Here is an 18,083-nt window from a genome sequence, read left to right as displayed (position 1 = left end):
GCACAAGCCTTCCCCTGCCTCTGCTACCCACTGCGCATGCCCCACTGTCAACAGTGCTAGGTCAATAGAAGAATTCTGTCACTGAGTTAGCTACCACCTCTTGGGGAGGTGGATTAACTATGCTGATGGGAGAACCCCTCCCATCACTGCAGTGAGTGACTTCATTAAAGTGCTAGAGTGGCAGAGCTGCAGCTGTGTCAAGCGTAGACAAACCCTGAGAAAGCATTCAGATGGCATATGCCATTAAGCCCGGTTTGCAAGAACTGCTGGACATTTTCCAAAATAGTATCCCTATTTATATGCACCACCAGAGACAAAGGGATTGAATTAGCAGTTCTGTGGGAAAATCTGATCAGAGCTGGTTTTAGGATTTGGAGGAGCTCGAGTGAAGTTAGTTTGAGAGGTCCTGTAAGGTCATGTACTCGCCACCCCTTTGTGGCAGACTACAATGCTGCAAGGGGTCCTCATCCGAAATTTCTTTTTGTGAAAACTGAAATGTAATGTAAAAAAGGAATTTGCAAAAAATTCTAGGCCACTCAGGAGCCAGCTAGTCTGGGAACCAGCAAAGCCTGGGAACCAGGGATCTCAGGAGTTGGGCATTCCAGGCTAGTCTAGTGAGCCAGGCAATCTGGCAGCCAACCCAGCAGCCAGCCTGCCTGGTTTCCAATGAAAGTTTCAATGGAATCAACACATCCCACAGAATGTTTTGATTCCATCCAATCAGTATTTTTCAACCGAACATTGCTCTGTCTGAAAATTTTCGACCAGTTCTAATACTCACACTTCCACCAGCTACCTGTGGAGACCACCCGAACTGCACCAGCCTTCTACGTTGGCAGAGAGGTGAAGTTTGAACTCAGAGAGGAAGCGGGACAGGGCTATCTCCTTGTGGTGAGGCACCTATGTCCAAGTGGTAAGGTTTCCACCCCAGAATCTTGGCTTCCCCTGCTGAGGATCCTGCAGTGCAGAGAGGATGCCTCACAGAGATGGCACAGAGGAGTTTTCAGCAGAGACCAGTGAGGAGGTGGTAGAACTGAGGCAACCTCAGCTCCCTCTTTGTGATTGCACTGAATCACAAAGCTGGGTCAGGTGATGGCACCTCAAGATGGGACTTGGTGAGCTGCTTCAATAGGACCAAAGACAGATCTTCAGAGAGCACCTGGACCACTGCCACTGACCCGAACTGTGAGCGGGGCTTGTGGTGGGTGGAGTAAGATGGCCAGGGAACTCTTGTGTGTTGGGCATTCACAGAGACTGTCTGGGGAGGGAGTTGAGTGGACTACTGGAGAATGACTGATTGCTTCAATCTTTATTTGAATGTTAGATTATTGCTGAATTTTCACAGATTCTATGTCCCTGTTTTCCCTAATAAAGATTCCCTTGTCTTGCGTATAGCTTTAGAGTGCTTGCGGAGGGCGGCGGGGGGTTGAGGGGGAAGGGGGAGGATTTCTGCATGCTAGGGCAACCAAAGGAGGATTTATTTATTTTTCCCAGAATTCTGGGTCAGTTTTATTCTTCAAGAGGGACCCTATATCTATTGAACTTGGCTCTACACATGACATTGCTTCAATGTACCAGCACACAGACTCACCACATATGGACACAACTTAACCCGCAAGTTCCTCCATGACTTTTTCTCTCTTTCCCTCCTTCCTGGGTGCCCCTGAGTTTTTCCAACCCACCTCAACCATGTTTTCCTTTTTGCCTGGGTCCCTGATTCTCCTCACATCTCTCATTCACTTTCTCTCCTGAATACCCCATCCATCCTATTATTCGGTCTCATTCCCCCAGATTTTGTGACTCTCCCTCTGTTCCTATTATCTGTTTGCCACCCTTCACCCACCTGCATCCCTCTCTGTTGCCTTCCTCATTACCCACACACCACTGGTGAAGGGAAAAGGGGTCTTCATCTTCCCAGATTTCTCTGTCTTCTAACTGTGCTACATTTCTTAGGAGATCTCAGTGGGGGGCTGGACTCTCTTATTCTCTGTTGCTCCTGCACCAAAGATGAGCTCCTGAAACTCAGTGCTGAGATAACATTCAGGGCCCCTTATTTCCACCTCACCATGGAACTCAACTATCTGAGCTGGGCCTGCTGTACTGGCTGTGATGCACACCATTCCCCGGCTGTGTTAGCTCTGTTGGCTTGAGGCTGCAATGGCAGCTCAGCACGGGAGACTGCAGATGCAGCCAGCTTGCTGAGAGCCAGAAGGAACTGCCAGATGGCCTAAGCCCTAGTAATGGTGACCACAACAGACCTCTTGCAGATAAAGTTGTCAGGACCTTCCAAAAACTTGGAGGTTCCTGGTCATGGACTTCACAAACCCCCAAAGTTAGCTTTGTGTGTGAACCAATTTCAATCTTTTTCCAGCACTGCAGTTTCATCCAGGTAGATGCTGGAGTCCATGCAAGTTCTGATGAATTCCAGTATGTTGATTTAGATTCTGGCTGGGCTATTTTCTGTACAGCAACCTCTGTGAAAGATAAGGAAACTGATGTGTCATTCAGCAGTCTTACAGTAACTCCAACAATACCCTATTCAACAAAACTCATATAGATTAAGAGCTTTCTTTTCCAAGAAACTATGTCTGCTCACTTGGTTCTGTCTTGTGATTTTCAGGAGAAGACTTTAAGATCAAGAATCAATAGTGAAGTGCAAGAAGAGTAGCACTCTCCCGACCTAGCCACAGGTAGCTCCTCTTATCTTCATGAGATGAAATCATTTTCATTTCTGTAGCTAGTGCCTCTTCTCTCAGAATAAATTTTTCCAGTGATGAAATATTATTGTTGAAAGCACTCCACCAGAGAGGATCGTACTTCTATAACAAATAACAGCATATGCTCTCAACAGGTATTTATTAGAGTAGGAAGCACAATACCTATTCAACCTTTGAGTTGGCAGGAAACTTTGAACTAGGAGAAAGCCATAATCTCCAGTACCCATGACATCTCTAAAGGGGACACCCAACTGTCTGAATAAAAAGGCCTTCTTTCTAAAAATCAGGGATTCCACACAGCTGTGGAGACTCTTGCTCCAAGAAGAGGGATCCTGGATAAAAAGCACTAGAAGCACTAAGTATTATTGCAATGATAATTATCATTACCTCCATCACTGTCATTAGTGTCCTATCTCCAAATCCCATGCAAAATTGACCTCCTGGTTTTCAGACTTTTTTCATTCAATTGCTCTACCCTACATTAACGTCTCCCAGTCTTGGCCTTTTCCCAGCCCAGAAGGTTCCATGCTGGCTGCAAAGCCTTCCCAAGTCCTTCAGCTGAAGTGGAATTGCCCAGTAGAACCTGGATCAAACAATCTCATGACTGGGGGTAAGGTGATAAATTGCAATAGTGGCTTACAGAGAAGAAAACCAACATTCAGATTTTTTTTTCTTATTTAATTGAGTAGGAGGAGTATAATGAGTGAAAAGAATAGAAAAATTCAACTGTAATGAATAAGCCTGGACTAAGTATGCTGGTATTTCATCAAGGATTCTATCTTGTTATTGCCAAAATCATGTACCATGCCAGGATGACTTTTGTTTCCTTTTAGTTTGTGCAATTCCTGGAAAAGAAAATGCTTCATTATGTTTTGCAGTAACTGTAGCATATTTGGATTGTGCCCCACAATGTCTAATGATCACAGCAATTTCATTTTATTTCACTCAAAATGAACAGACGGGCACTAGGAATATTTAATGTCTGCTTGTTAAAGGACTGCTTGGTATTCACAATTTAAAGCATTTTTATTATTTCAGCTGAGATGATTAATCAAAAACACCTGTTATTTGTCAGATTTCTAGTAGAGGAAGCGCATTTAAGAATGTCCTACTGAACATATTCCAATGTACTATGGAATGTGCATTGATGAATGTATCTCTACACATATTCCAAGCAGGGGAAACATCCCAAAAGTGTTCTGACATGTACTTGTGTAGAGTTTGTGTAAGACTAACAAAAAACTCCACCCATTTTGCTCAGCCCCTCAGTCTGAAAATTCAAGATAGAGGAAGTCACTTCTCTCACAACAGGTTTCAGAGTAGCAGCCGTGTTAGTCTGCATCCGCAAAAAGAAAAGGAGGACTTGTGGCACCTTAGAGACTAATATTAGAGCATAAGCTTTCGTGAGGTACAGCTCACTTCATCGGATGCATAAAGTGGAAAATATAGTGGGGAGATTTTATATACACAGAGAACATGAAACAATGGGTGTTACCATACACACTGTAACGAGAGTGATCACTTAAGGTGAGCTATTACCAGCAGGAGAGCGGGGGAAGTGGGGGGGGGGGAGGAAACCTTTTGTAGTGATAATCAAGGTGGGCCATTTCCAGCACTTTACAAGAACAGTATGAGAGGAAATAAACAAGAAGAAATAGTTTTACTTTGTGTAATGATACATCCACTCCCAGTCTCTATTCAAGCCTAAGTTAATTGTATCCAGTTTGCAAATTAATTCCAATTCAGCAGTCTCTCGTTGGAGTCTGTTTCTGAAGTTTTTTTGTTGAAGAATTGCCACTTTTAGGTCTGTAATTGAGTGACCAAAGAGATTGAAGTGTTCTCCGACTGGTTTTTGAAAGTTACAATTCTTGACGTCTGATTTGTGTCCATTTATTCTTTTACATAGAGACTGTCCAGTTCGCTACATTGATGACATCTTCATCCTCTGGACCCATGGAAAAGAAGCCCTTGAGGAATTCCACCAAGATTTCAACAATTTCCATGCCACCATCAACCTCAGACTGGACCAGTCCACACAAGAGATCCATTTCCTGGACACTACAGTGCTAATAAGCAATGGTCACATAAACACCACCCTATACGCGAAACCTACTGACCACTATACTTACCTACATGCCTCCAGCTTTCATCCAGACCACACCACATGATCCATTGTCTACAGCCAATCTCTACGGTAAAACCGCATTTGCTCCATCCCCTCAGACAGAGACAAACACCTACAAGACCTCTATCAAGTGTTCTTACAACTACAATACCCACCTGCTGAAGTGAAGAAACAGATTGACAGAGCCAGAAGAGTACCCAGAAGTTACCTACTACAGGACAAGGCCCAACAAAGAAAATAACAGAACGCCACTAGCCATCACCTTCAGCCCCCAACTAAAACCTCTCCAATGCATCATCAAGGATCTACAACCTATCCTGAAGGATGACCCATCACTCTCACAGATCTTGGGAGACAGGCCAGTTCTTGCTTACAGACAGCCCCCCAAACTGAAGCAAATACCAGCAACCACACACCAAAAACACTAACCTAGGAACCTATGCTTGCAACAAAGCCTGTTGCCAACTGTGGCCACATAACTATTCAGGGGACACCATCAAAGGGCCTAATCATATCAGCCACACTATCAGAGGCTCGTTCACCTGCGCATCTACCAATGTGATATATGCCATCATGTGCCAGCAATGCCCCTCTGCCATGTACATTGGTCAAACTGGACAGTCTCTACATAAAAGAATAAATGGACACAAATCAGACATCAAGAATTATAACATTCAAAAACCAGTCGGAGAACACGTCAGTCTCTTTGGTCACTCAATTACAGACCTAAACGTGGCAATTCTTCAACAAAAAAACTTCAAAAACAGACTCCAATGAGAGACTGCTGAATTGGAATTAATTTGCAAACTGGATACAATTAACTTAGGCTTGAATAGAGACTGGGAGTGGATGTGTCATTACACAAAGTAAAACTATTTCCCCATGTTTATTCCCCCCCCCATCCCAGCCCCCACTGTTCCTCAGACGTTCTTGTCAACTGCTGGAAATGGCCCACCTTGATTATCACTACAAAAGGTAGTGCCCCCCCACTCCCGCCCCGCTCTCCTGCTGGTAATAGCTCACCTTAAGTGATCACTCTCGTTACAGTGTGTGTGGTAACACCCATTGTTTCATGTTCTCTGTGTATATAAATCTCCCCACTGTATTTTCCACTGAATGCATCCGATGAAGTGAGCTGTAGCTCATGAAAGCTTATGCTCAAATAAATTTGTTAGTCTCTAAGGTGCCACAAGTACTCCTTTTCTTCTCTCACAATGAAACATATCTAAAATTGAATGTTATTGAAATGCATTTGGCATTTCCAAGCACAGTGGATGGCTGCCAACATCTTGCTGAAAAAGGACATGAAAGGCATGAGAGTTAAAGGTAAAACAGTTTAAAACTGCTTTAAGACCAATTTAACAACCAGAAGGAATATTTAAACATTATAGTTAGGCTACATTGCTTTTGAATTTCAGTTTTTGCTGTACACTCATTTACACTACAAGAGAATTTGAGCACCCACACCTGCATTTGAAGTCAAGGCCTCATTGTCTAAGATTGGTTGGCTGCCAATGTGGTATAAAGGGGCCGCCTTAGTGTAAATAAGAATCAGGCCCAGACCATTCAAAAAGTTAAGCTGCCCACCTCAGTATTAACCACACCGCACTTGTCCAGTATAGTATGCTACACCTGAATTTTGTCACTGAAAACCCCCACATTTTCTCGCAATACATGTAAACAAGATATGGCCTCAAAAAGTAAAAGTAGTGTGCCACCCACTGATCTCTTTGTACTGTGGTGACTGGCTGTGGGCTGGCATTACACAATAAGTATTCCAGCAACACCCGGGCAAAACCAGCAAAAAAGGGACACGTGATGGTGTTGCACTGTACATTGTTGTGCAAGAGAGGTAGTAGGCTTCAAATATACAAAAATGGTATGGTTTTAAATGAGACATTACAAAGAATTCACTCCATAAAATTAATGCCAGACAAGTCTATACTAAAGCAAACATGCACAAAACCCTTTCTTGAAACAGAATAAAGCAGAACCCAGATATTCACGGCATTAAGTCACATTCGTGCTCTCTCACTCTCTTCACTCACCACACACCCTCAAGCCGTCTCTAGCTATCATACATGTGTGCGCACACACTTGTATGATTTATCTCTGACTTCTCACACATACAAAACCGCCCATGCTCGCTTTTTCTTTCCCGACCCATCATATGTGTTTAATGGGTCACAAGAGAGGGAGAGCACAAGCACACGAAAGCACGTGAGCAGCTGTGTTTACTAGAGCTAGTGCAAGTGTAGGAGTGTGTGAGATGTGTGGAGACAATGCAAGAGCCAGAATTACCTTAAAATCATCTAAAATGCAGGAAATTGTAGCTGTCGTTTCAAAATTTTCCATGAGGGAAATCTTGGACCCACATCCACTATTTCTCTGCTCTCGCTCCCCCAACTCTCCGAAGCCATCCCACTTCTTTTTGGTTGTCTATGAGCCTTGTTCTGCACCTAAAAAGAGATCCAGTTTTGCTGGTATTATATTTAATGTAAAAAAAGAATTGCACCACTGTGACCTTAAAAGCACCCCTGTGCCAGATGGCACACCGATGTCATGATATTTACCCAAAAGGTGGCATGTAATTTATCATTGGAAAACTAATTAACTCACATATCATTAATATTCTAGCGTGATGTAGGAATGGTTAACCAGCAAAGAACTTTACAGATGGGCTGGAAATATGTGACTCAAATATGTTTAAACCAGGCATGCTGGGGGAGTTAAAAAACCATTTTTTTTCTCCAGAGAAAAAAGAGGCCATACCCGGTTTGAGGTGTTGGCCAAATTCAATGGGATATTCATTTGTATCAGAGGTTGCAGGAAGAGATCATTTGCTTTGTAAAAATCACCAGTGGGCGAGGAACTACCATGGAATCTACACCAGACAGCATGGTATTTATACCCAGCAGGGGAAAGGAGCTTTAGCTGGAGAGACCCTTCAGAAGAATACAAACTGGACTATAAAAAGAGAAGGAGGGAACCCCTAAGTTATCCATCTCTTGGGGAAACAAGAAAGCAGCACTTTGATTCTTTAAGAGTGGATCCTGGCTGGAACAGCCAGTCACACTGGAGACATTGCTCTAACTTGGGAAACCATCTTGAACAAAACTATAGCTGGTTAAATTAAGTTTTAGTCTTAGAAGCATGTTTTCTTTTTATCCACAGACATTTTTATCTTAGTTCTTTCTATTTGATATCACGTATGCCTATGCCCTTTTGTTAATACATTTGTTTTACTTTTATCATAAACCATCTTAGTGCTTTGTCTGAAGCGGAAGGTTTGTCAACCTCAGTTGAGCTAATAAGCTGCTGTGTACTGTCTCTTTAAAAGAGCAGCAAATCTGGTAAGGTTTTGTGGGTGCTACAGTGCGAGGGGCTGAGCATTGCAGATAGACATTGCTGAGGAACTCAGGAATTGCGGTTCACTGATTGTTACCTGCTAGGCCAGGTTTGGACAGGCAGAGTCCTGAAAAGTTTGCTGGCAAGGCAGACAAGCTGGTGTGTCAGGAAGCTGACACATAGCTTAGCAATAACAAAAGATGTTACCCATCTCAGCTGATTTGTTGAGGCTGAGATGGGTAACACAGTGGGTCACAGTTCTGGGAACCCCAGTCGGTTGTCACAAACACCACTAACAAAAAGCCTTTCTCCAAGATGAAACTGCCTGTACATTCAATTAAACAGAACTTAAAAGACTATCAGTAGCACTGTCTGGTAATTCCCTCTAATATTACATTAAGAGAGCACAGGTTAAGGTGGAAAATAATGAGTCAGAACCGGAAATTTTAGCTGTAGTTGCTGTCATTTTAGCTGACAGGATAGCTACTGCAGAAGATCCAATGCTTTATAATCTATAGAAAGGAACTGAAGAATGTGAATTAGTAGCTAGAACAGCAGACATCACAGGTAGTAGCGACATGAGTTATTTATACAGTCTCATACAGTAGCACTGTTAGCTTTAGTTCTAGCTGAATGGTATTCATTGGATACAAAATTAGGTGAGCATTTGTATATTAGCCCCGTTATCTATTCAGTATTCAAAAATACTGGAAGAATATCACAAGTGCACAAATGGCACACTAGATTTTTAACAAAGTATCAGATGTTGGTATTTAAACTCCAAGCTTCAAAATTCATCAGCTAAGAATGTTTGCGGATAGGACGCACATACATATTTTATGTCCAGGACACGTATTTGTGGCTGAATAAATGTATTGCCCATTGAACACATGCATTCATTCAAGTGGGGCAGACCAGTTTTGAAGATTTGTGAATTCACAGCCTGAATGTGCTCAAATCAACTAGAAACTCTACTGTTTGCAAAATATTCCTTTTTGGAGGGAGGATAGGGTGAGGGATAGTATTTGATGAGGTCTAAATATTATCAAGATCTACTATGCTTTATTTTGTAGCAATAGTGATTAATTGGTTTTCCCTGCATAAATCATCTTTAAAATCTAAAGCTCCATGGCTTTCTGCCTTAACAAACATGTTACATATCATTTTTATTCCCATCCGCTCTCCTCTTTTAACTGCTCCACTTGCCCCAGGGACCCCATTCTTTCTCCTCATCTCCCTCACACCTATTCTCATCCCCTCCCTTACTCGTCTCCTTAACTTTTCACTCTCCTCCCGCTCTTCCCCCTCACAATACAAGCATGCTTTTCTCTCTCCTTCTATCCAGACTAAAATCATAGCCTGTCTTTTTGATATCTCCTCATGGATGTCTAGCCTTCAGCTCAAGCTCCGCATGGCTAAAACTAAGAGCTCTTCATCTTCCTCCAAGCCCTTCCCGCTACCTCCTTTCTTGATCTTTGAAGAGTACACCACTCTTCTGCCTGTCACTTAGGCCTGTAACCTGGATATCATTTTTGACTCAGAACTCTCTGTAGGTCTTCACATCCAGGCTACATCTAAGTCTTGCAGATTCTTTCTGCACAACGTCTCTAAGAAACAGCCTCTCCCATCAATCCACACAGTTAAAACTCTAACCAGGCTCTCATCATCATGAATCTTGATTATTGCAACTTCTTTTTTTCTAGTGTTGACAAGAGCAGTCTTGCCCCCACTCATATCCATGCAGAATGCAGCTGCAAAAATCATTTTCCTAGCACAATGGTCCATGACTATGTCTCCTAAGTGCTACAATATCATAATAAATCATAATAATATCTCAGATGTTAACTGTAGCAAAAGCCCTACGCAGGTGCTCAGAGCTGTTAAAGTGAATGTGAAAATTATTTCTCTGTCCCAGCTCAGTAGTGCCTGATATGGTGAAGGGTAAATTCCTTAATGGAAGGTGAGTGGGTATCAGCCCATCTGGGGCCATATATAGTTTGGATTTGTTTGTTTGTTTAGCATGGACTAGCACAAATCCTGCATACCACGTTGATAACTGTAACTATGCCTTTCAAACTTGACTGCACCTCATTCAGTCACTGAGTATAAGAAGAAACCATTTCAATGAGACACACAGGAGAGGCCAAAAGGTACTTAATCAGCCTGGCCCTGGTAAGAACTTGTTTATTGTACAGGAAAATGATTGAGCAAGCATAGGGACATAACTGTGTATTGTTTGTTATTTTCCTCTGAGGCAGAGACAAAGAACGGATTTTGAAGCTATTTGTTATGCCAGAGATTTATTGTAGATTGCTCAAAGAAAACTGATAAATAAGTGCAAAAGAGACAGGCCTCCTTTCTTCTAGGTATGGACTAGACCTGAATAGGATCAATTCAGTCCCACTGGTATCCTTGTATGCACACTGGATCATACCCTCAGCTGGCATTAATTGGCACACCCATGTCTCTCAACTTGCCTAGATCCAAATGTGTAATAAAGTATGTGATAAAGACCCAAAATGAAGGATATAAAAAAAATTATGCAGGAAGAAACAAAATGCTGAGGGACTCATTGCTTAAGCATGAAAAACTCTTTTTATAATCTCAGATTCATGGTAATTTACAACAAATTTCAACAGCAAATATGAGGGACACCAAGTTTGTGAGTCTTAGGTAATTGTGACTAAAATGAGTAACTCACTGGAAATGAGGAACAGTTGAGGGATATGGGTATAGGACAATTACACCAGTTGAAAGTCAGGCCCACGATTTTAGTAAATCCATTTGTTTTTAATCAGACTCTGAAGGCTCCCCACTACCACTGTGCTCCACTGGTAATCCCTCATCAGCATGGATCACTCCTACAGATGATGATGGGCAGAGATGTGTGTTGAGATTCTGATGTGTACGCTCAGAGAAGCGAGTAGCAGTGTAACAATACTAGAACATTGGAAAATACATGCTGTTTCTACCACTGCTACTTATGGAAACAATTTAACAACAGTGATTCTCTTTTTCCAAATGAGACATTTTTTTACTCAGCATAGTTCATAACCTTCCCATAGCAAGCACTACAGATCAGAAAAATATTTGAATAGGGCCAGAACCAAAACTCTGGATCCAAATACCCCTGAATCTTGGAGGTGTTTAGATCTGAAGCTCTACATACAAATCAACCAGAAAGTTCTGAATCCTGACAAGACCTTTTTCTACTTATAGACATTGGGATGCTGTGATGGTGGCATTTATTTACTAGGTTCCTTCCAAGCTAGAATGAATGCTTTTTGACTGAGTCTGCATTCACATGACTTACATTCTGAGTTTCAGCTTATAATTGGGGTTTTCCTGTGCTTCCACCAATACCATATGCATTTGACCGGGGACTTCCACTGAGCCTGTGCTTTCACTGTTCACATATTGTGTTCCAGATTGTAATAGGAGACTTGCCCTCCACCTATTTCTAGGTTACAGTTTCCTGGGTTCTGGATGGTCTAAGGGCATGTCTACACTGCAATCAAACACCCACAACTGGCTGTTTAATTGCTGTGTAGATGTTTGGGCTCAGGCTGGAGCCCAGGCACTAGGACCCTTCGAGGGGGAAGGATCCCAGAGCTGCAGCCCGAGCCTAAACGTCTGCCCTACAATTAAACAACCTAAATGTCTAAACCCGAGAGCCTGAGGTTAGGACAGCCATGGGTGTCTAATTGCAGTGTAGACATACCCTAAGAGTCCTTTTATTCCCCCATTTGTTCATTGGGTTCTACATGATAAAGAGGCCTGCACCTCCCTGCCATACCACATTTCAGATGGTGTAGGGACCCTTTCCTGCACTGTCTACATTCCATGTTCCATGTTGTAATAGGATGCATTTTTCTGACCCTGTGCTCACAGTTCTATTTTAAAACTGGATGGAGTTTTGGAGTTGACTATTGGCCAATTTTGTGTTCAATGCACACAATCCCAGGGATTATGACAGGCAGCACTGGGCCCATCTCCTCTTAAAGGGGCTAAGAGACCCTATGACACAGGGCTACCACATTTTTTCCATCTTGTGGGCCACATTTTAATACAAAGCCTGCCTTGTGAATCACGTCCTCACTCACCCTTTCACAATGGCACAGACCACTTCCCTTTGCAATTGTTTACTTGGAAAAGAGGTATTAGGAAAGAATTTAATGGTGTTTAGCTTCTTCTAAAGCTATTTAGCAACCGAGAAGAAGCCTACATCATGTGACTGGCCAGTCCTCCACAGACCACGAGCAACTGTTCTGTGGACAGTCAGCATTCTACAGACCACAGTCAAGAAGCTTTGGTTTACAGTAATTTGGAAGCAGCCCAATCTAATGAGGTAAACATAAAAGGTGCTTTTAGTAAATTGCAGTTCAAGTGGCACATCTGGGGTTTGCAGTCATTCCTTCACATAATCCATGAATGGAGCCCAAATGAACTCAAACTCCCTCTGTTTTGATCTTGTTTTATGTATAGCTTTTTCCAATGAAAGAATATATTGCAAGTCTTTTTACCAGTTCTTCAATATCACACAGTGTCATTTTTCTTCAACAAACCAATATATGTATTGTTGGACAGCAATATATATATATATATATATATATTTTAAAAATGCTTGAAGTTTCTTTAAAGGCGCAAAATTTTTATAAGGAAATAGTACTGATTTTTGAGAATTAACTGGATTCTATTGAAATGCACTTTCAATTTTAACTCTTTTTTTTAAGGACATGATTTTTGTTTGGTAATATTATTTGTTATAATGATTACCCTGTGCACTGAATGAGCAGGGGTCCGGTGGGGAAAAATAGCATGTAATTAAAGAGAGTAAAATAAGGCACACAAGGAGCCAGAGTTAAAGTTGCAGAAGAAACAAAAATTCAGGCATTTCCCAGTTTTTGAGTGCTTGACTTTACAGTCTAAATAACAGGGTTGTTTGTTTGTTTTAAATGCAGTTTCATGGTGGTGGGGAGAGGAGGGAGGAAAAAAGGAAAAAACAAACTGTAATGTGAAATTGTCACAGAGTGTGGGGGAGTCCAGGCCCTGCACTCCTCTTCCTGGGATTCACTGAGACTATCAGCCAGCCAGTAAAACAGAAGGTTTATTGGACAACAGGAACACAGTCTTAAACAGAGCTTGTGGGTACAACCAGGACCCCTCAGTCAAGTCCTTCTGGGGGAGCAGGGAGCTTAGACCTCAGCCCTGGGGTTCCCTGCGTTCCACCACCCAGCACCAAACTGAAACTAACCCCCCCCCCCCCCCTTAGCAGGCTCTCTCCTGCAGCCTCTGTTCACATTCCTGGGCAGAGGTGTCACCTCCCCCTCCCCCTCCTGGCTCAGGTTACAGGCTCTCAGGTCTCCCATTGAAACTCCCCTGCCACATTCCCAGGTCAACACTCCCCCCTCCCTGCTGCGTCACATTCCTCCTTGACACCATGGTTCAAACACTGAACCTTCAGCACAGCCTTACACCACTTAAGCAACAAGTTACCATGCAGGGCGCACCTCAGACCTCTCAAATGCACCCCCCTCGGGTAGCGGGCTTCACTTCTTTCACTTCTCTCTGGTGGTATACTGCAGTTCTATTGCTCATAGACTAGATCTCTGGGTTAGAGCCTCTTTATTTTCCAGTCACATTGATACAAGAAGCCCAACTGTATTTGGCACCTAGATTACTAGGGCCAAGTGCTAGGACTGCAGGCCAGGAGAAAGGCTTAGGTGCTCTCTTCCCTCCATACACAGAGGCTGTCTGTTCCTATAGTTCCCAATGCCGCACGTGCTGTGGCTGCACCTTTGGGGGCATTATGAGCCCAGCACTTTCTAATGTTCTTGTTCAGTTATTATTCTGGCAGGCTCTCAACATTTCCCTGAAGAACACCAGTGAGAGAAAGCAAATGGTGATGTTAAACCATTTATATCTTAGCTAAACCTGAATGGAATCACACGGGATAAGGACAAAGGCACTTCTTTAGTCCGAGGGCTTTCTCCCTACTAAATTTCAAAGGTTTGTGGTAACAATGAAGATGATACACCTCAAAAAAAGTTGCCCGAATCTTTTATAAAGGAAAGTGTTGGGCAACCTAAATATAAGAGTTGCTACCAGATTTTCCCCATAATTCTTCAGATTCTGACCTGTAACAAGTTCAGCTAAAACTAAGCAGAAATGTATATGAGTTATAAAAGTCTTTATGACATTTCAGTGTATTTTAAACAGCTGAATAGATTTGCATTTCCTCTAAGTTCTTAGAGAATATAACAATCACAGCAGTGGTGCAAGTGGAACTAAATCTTTAAGTCACCAGCACAAAAATGTTAAGAACGAATCACCCAAGGTAGACAGATAGATGCAGAACACATTCTACAATGTGTGAAACACACTAATAGCTGTAAAGAAACTGGCTAATAGCATAGACTAGTGTTTGAGGGTCCAGCAGATCCAATCTGACACTATTCCAGGGATATCAGCAGATGACTTCAAACACTGTATCAAGAGACAGAAAGTTTAATCGCTGCTCTCTCATACAGCACAATGAATAGTGATAATATTCCGGAATTTAGAACTCCTAAAATATCATCTGTTGCCTTTGGCAGCATTGTCTCAATACTCTGTTGAGCTCAGCTCCTTTAGTGAAGTGTGTCAAATACATCGGAGGCAGATGTTGGAACATGAGACATGCTAGAGTTTCCTTGAAAGCCTTTATAAGAAAAAGAACATTTAAAACTAGAATAAATGTATGGAAATTCTAATATTTACTCCCTTCAAAGACACTTTCAAGCCCCTCTGTTCCCCCACTCATGAACTCTATCATTCTAAGAAGTTCATTGCCAGAAGTGATTTTTATGGGATTCACTTCTTGGAGTGAGGTTCAAAAACAGGCTCCCAAATATAGAGCAAAGTATCAATTAACTTTCCTGTAATATAGATCAGTAAGTAGCCACATATTTGGAAAAAACAAAATCTTTGCAGGTATTTTGTCTATGGGATGAACTGGGCCAGATTTTCAGAACTGACCATTTGGCACCTGGTACAATTTGTCAGCAGGGTGATAGAGGTGGCTTGACTTCCAGATCCTTGAGCTGTTAGGCACTAGTTTAGTTCTGAACCAAGCAAGCAACACTGATGTTCCGCTTTCTAGGACACCAGACTAATGTCCAAGAAAGGCATGAGTGTCACCGGTGGAAGCCTGAGTTGGGATCACCTGGCTAGGTCACAGAGTAACAGCCGTGTTAGTCTGTATTCGCAAAAAGAACAGGAGGACTTGTGGCACCTTAGAGACTAACCAATTTATTTGAGCATAAGCTTTCGTGAGCTACAGCTCTAGGTCTGCGAGGTCCAAGGCACTTTTTATATTTCACTTTATTCTACTGACAATCTTTGTTTGAAACTAACTTATGAGTTGAACTGCAATAATGGCTTTTGAAGTACAGTCCATGAAGCCATTAAGTTATGAAAAATAGTTACCTTAATAAAAAAAGAACAATGGGCCATACTTATTCAGTCTGTTCACTCTGTTTGTCTAATAACTCAGGACTGAACCTCATCCAGCTGTGTTTGGCCAAGGTTAAATATAATGAAAGACTGATTGCAAATGTGGTTTTAGTAGCTAACAGTCCCTGTGCGGGTGTCCTCACTTGTGGTCTCATTTACATAACCAACTTGAGCCTGAGGGCATATTAAGCAACTAAGCTAATAGAATATGGGAACAAAAGGTTACAAGAATCATGGAAATTAAATCTGTTACAATACAGAAATCATTTTTATTTTTAAATACGACTTTACAAAGCAAAGTCACAAATGACTCCTTTAATTGTATTCCTTAATGTCACTATTTCCTTGTACACGGTACCGGCAGAGTGAAGTGAAATCATTTTCTGCAACCCAAATTTCATTAATATAGAGAAAGACATTAGAATACAAAGAAAATTCCAGTCCAGGTCCTTCCCTAACAGCTAAACAATGGCATATTAGCTATATTATGTCATGGACTGGAACATAGGCGGTCAGACCTGGTGCTCAGAGCAGTGGTGGTCAGGCCTAGCAGTCAGAGCAGGAGTTGGGAGTCAGGAACTGGGATCAGAGCCAAAGACAGGCAGGACTGAACCCAAGGGTTGGAGCCAGAGTCAGTAGCTAAGGGTAGGGCATAGAAGCAGGGAAATGGAACAAGACAGGAGGGCAGGAACCAGGAATAGGACAGGAAGACAGGAATTAGGAACAAGGCAGGATTCAGGCTAAAGGGCAAAGTCCAAAGTACCAGCCAACTAGGGATTCACCTAGTTGCTCAGACAAATTCCTGTGACTCCTTCTCGCTTAAATAGTGCGTCTAAGCCAGTGGTTCCCAAACTTGTTCCGCCACTTGTGCAGGGAAAGCCCCTGGTGGGCCAGGCCAGTTTGTTTACCTGCTGTGTCTGCAGGTTTGGCCGATCGTGGCTCTCAGTGGCCGCGGTTCGCTGCTCCAGGCCAATGGGAGCTGCTGAAAGCAGCGGCCAGTACGTCCCTCGGCCCGCGCCACTTCCAGCAGCTCCCATTAGCCTGGAGTAGCGAACCGCGGCCACTGAGAGCCACGATCGGCCGAACCTGTGGACGCGGCAGGTAAAGAAACTGGCCCGCCCCGCCAGGGGCTTTCCCTACACAAGCAGCGGAACAAGTTTGGGAACCACTGTCTAAGCCAATTAGAGAGGCCGGATTTCTCTTCCAATCAGGAGCTTTGTGGGCAGTGCTTCTGGTAAGCTAGGGTCCCCCATTCCATGTCTCCTGCTGGTACCAGTTAGCTGCAGAGTGGTAGTATCTGAAGACTGTCTGGGAACCCACCATTCCTCACACATTATGCCAAATAATTCCTTTCTAAAGTCAAAATTTTACTCCTCAATATTCACAGTGGATCTTGACTTCAATATTCTTCTCCCCCAATATCACTGGAACATCCTCATACTCTGTTCAAGATTCAATATACGGCTATAGCAGAGTGATTGGATTAGCTGATGATGAGTTGTTGTAACTCGAGCTGTTGCAGCTGGAGCTCTTGCATTACTAGCTCAAACTTTAGCAGCACTCAAGCTTCAACCCAACACTGGTTAAAGTACCACTTAACTCAAGCTGGAGATTTTTGTGTGTGCATGGAACTCAAATCAGCAGTAACAGTGGAGTTAAAACCCAAGCTAACTATGCTGTAAAGACTCACCCATAAAAAACTGAACATGGTGCTGATGAAGCTTAGGCATATCCTCAGACACTTCTCTGTGGATTCTATATGAGCATAGCTGTGTTGCTGTAGCTATGCTGACATAACCCTGTAGCATAGATGCAGCTCCCACCAGCGTAGGAACACCACCTCCCCGAAGGACAGGAACGATGTTGATGAAAGCATTCTTCCATTAACACAGCTGTATCTCCACTGGGGGTTAGGTCCACATAGCTGTGTCAGTAAGAGGTGTGAAAAATCCACACTGCTGAGCAATATGGTGATGTTGATATAACTTTTATATGAAGATTAGGCCTCTGTGTGGACAACACCAATAATTTAGCGTGTGCATAGGAGAGGAGTTATAATATTTAACGAGCTCTTTGGGCGATGTTATGAAGTTTATAAGATAATGATGAGCAATGGCAAGAATTTCAAAGATTCCAGATAGTGAAGAAAGTCATAATTAAGAACAGTAATTGCAGAAAGAAAGACATCAACAAGAAAACAAGAGAAAGGCACAAACATAGGCTAGAAGGTCAAAGGAAATAACTATATCTAGTATGTATTTTTCCTGCATGAGTAGGAAAAGTGTCATACTGAATAAAATTTGAGGTGCTGGAGAAAATATTGGGCTACATTTTGAGCAAGGCAGATGTAGAAATTGCTCGCAGAATGAGATGTCTCCGCAACTTTATAACAAGACTGC

The 18,083-nt window shown here is 42.6% G+C and overlaps 1 long non-coding RNA gene across 1 annotated transcript in view; it reads right to left on the bottom strand.

Moving 5' to 3' along the window:
• Positions 1-296: 296 nt before the first annotated feature.
• LOC140906662 (uncharacterized) overlaps positions 297-18,083 on the bottom strand; it is a 50,852-nt gene continuing 33,065 nt past the window's right edge. The window contains exons 4-5 of the long non-coding RNA XR_012157194.1: positions 7,144-7,301; positions 297-2,474 (exon numbers count right to left, since the gene is read on the bottom strand). This is a non-coding gene — a long non-coding RNA (uncharacterized LOC140906662). The remainder of the gene's footprint in view (positions 2,475-7,143; positions 7,302-18,083) is intronic.

This window comes from Lepidochelys kempii, chromosome 1, assembly GCF_965140285.1.
Source record: "Lepidochelys kempii isolate rLepKem1 chromosome 1, rLepKem1.hap1, whole genome shotgun sequence".
In the NCBI taxonomy this organism is placed as follows: Eukaryota; Metazoa; Chordata; order Testudines; family Cheloniidae; genus Lepidochelys; species Lepidochelys kempii.
This window is presented reverse-complemented; position numbering and strand designations above follow the sequence as displayed.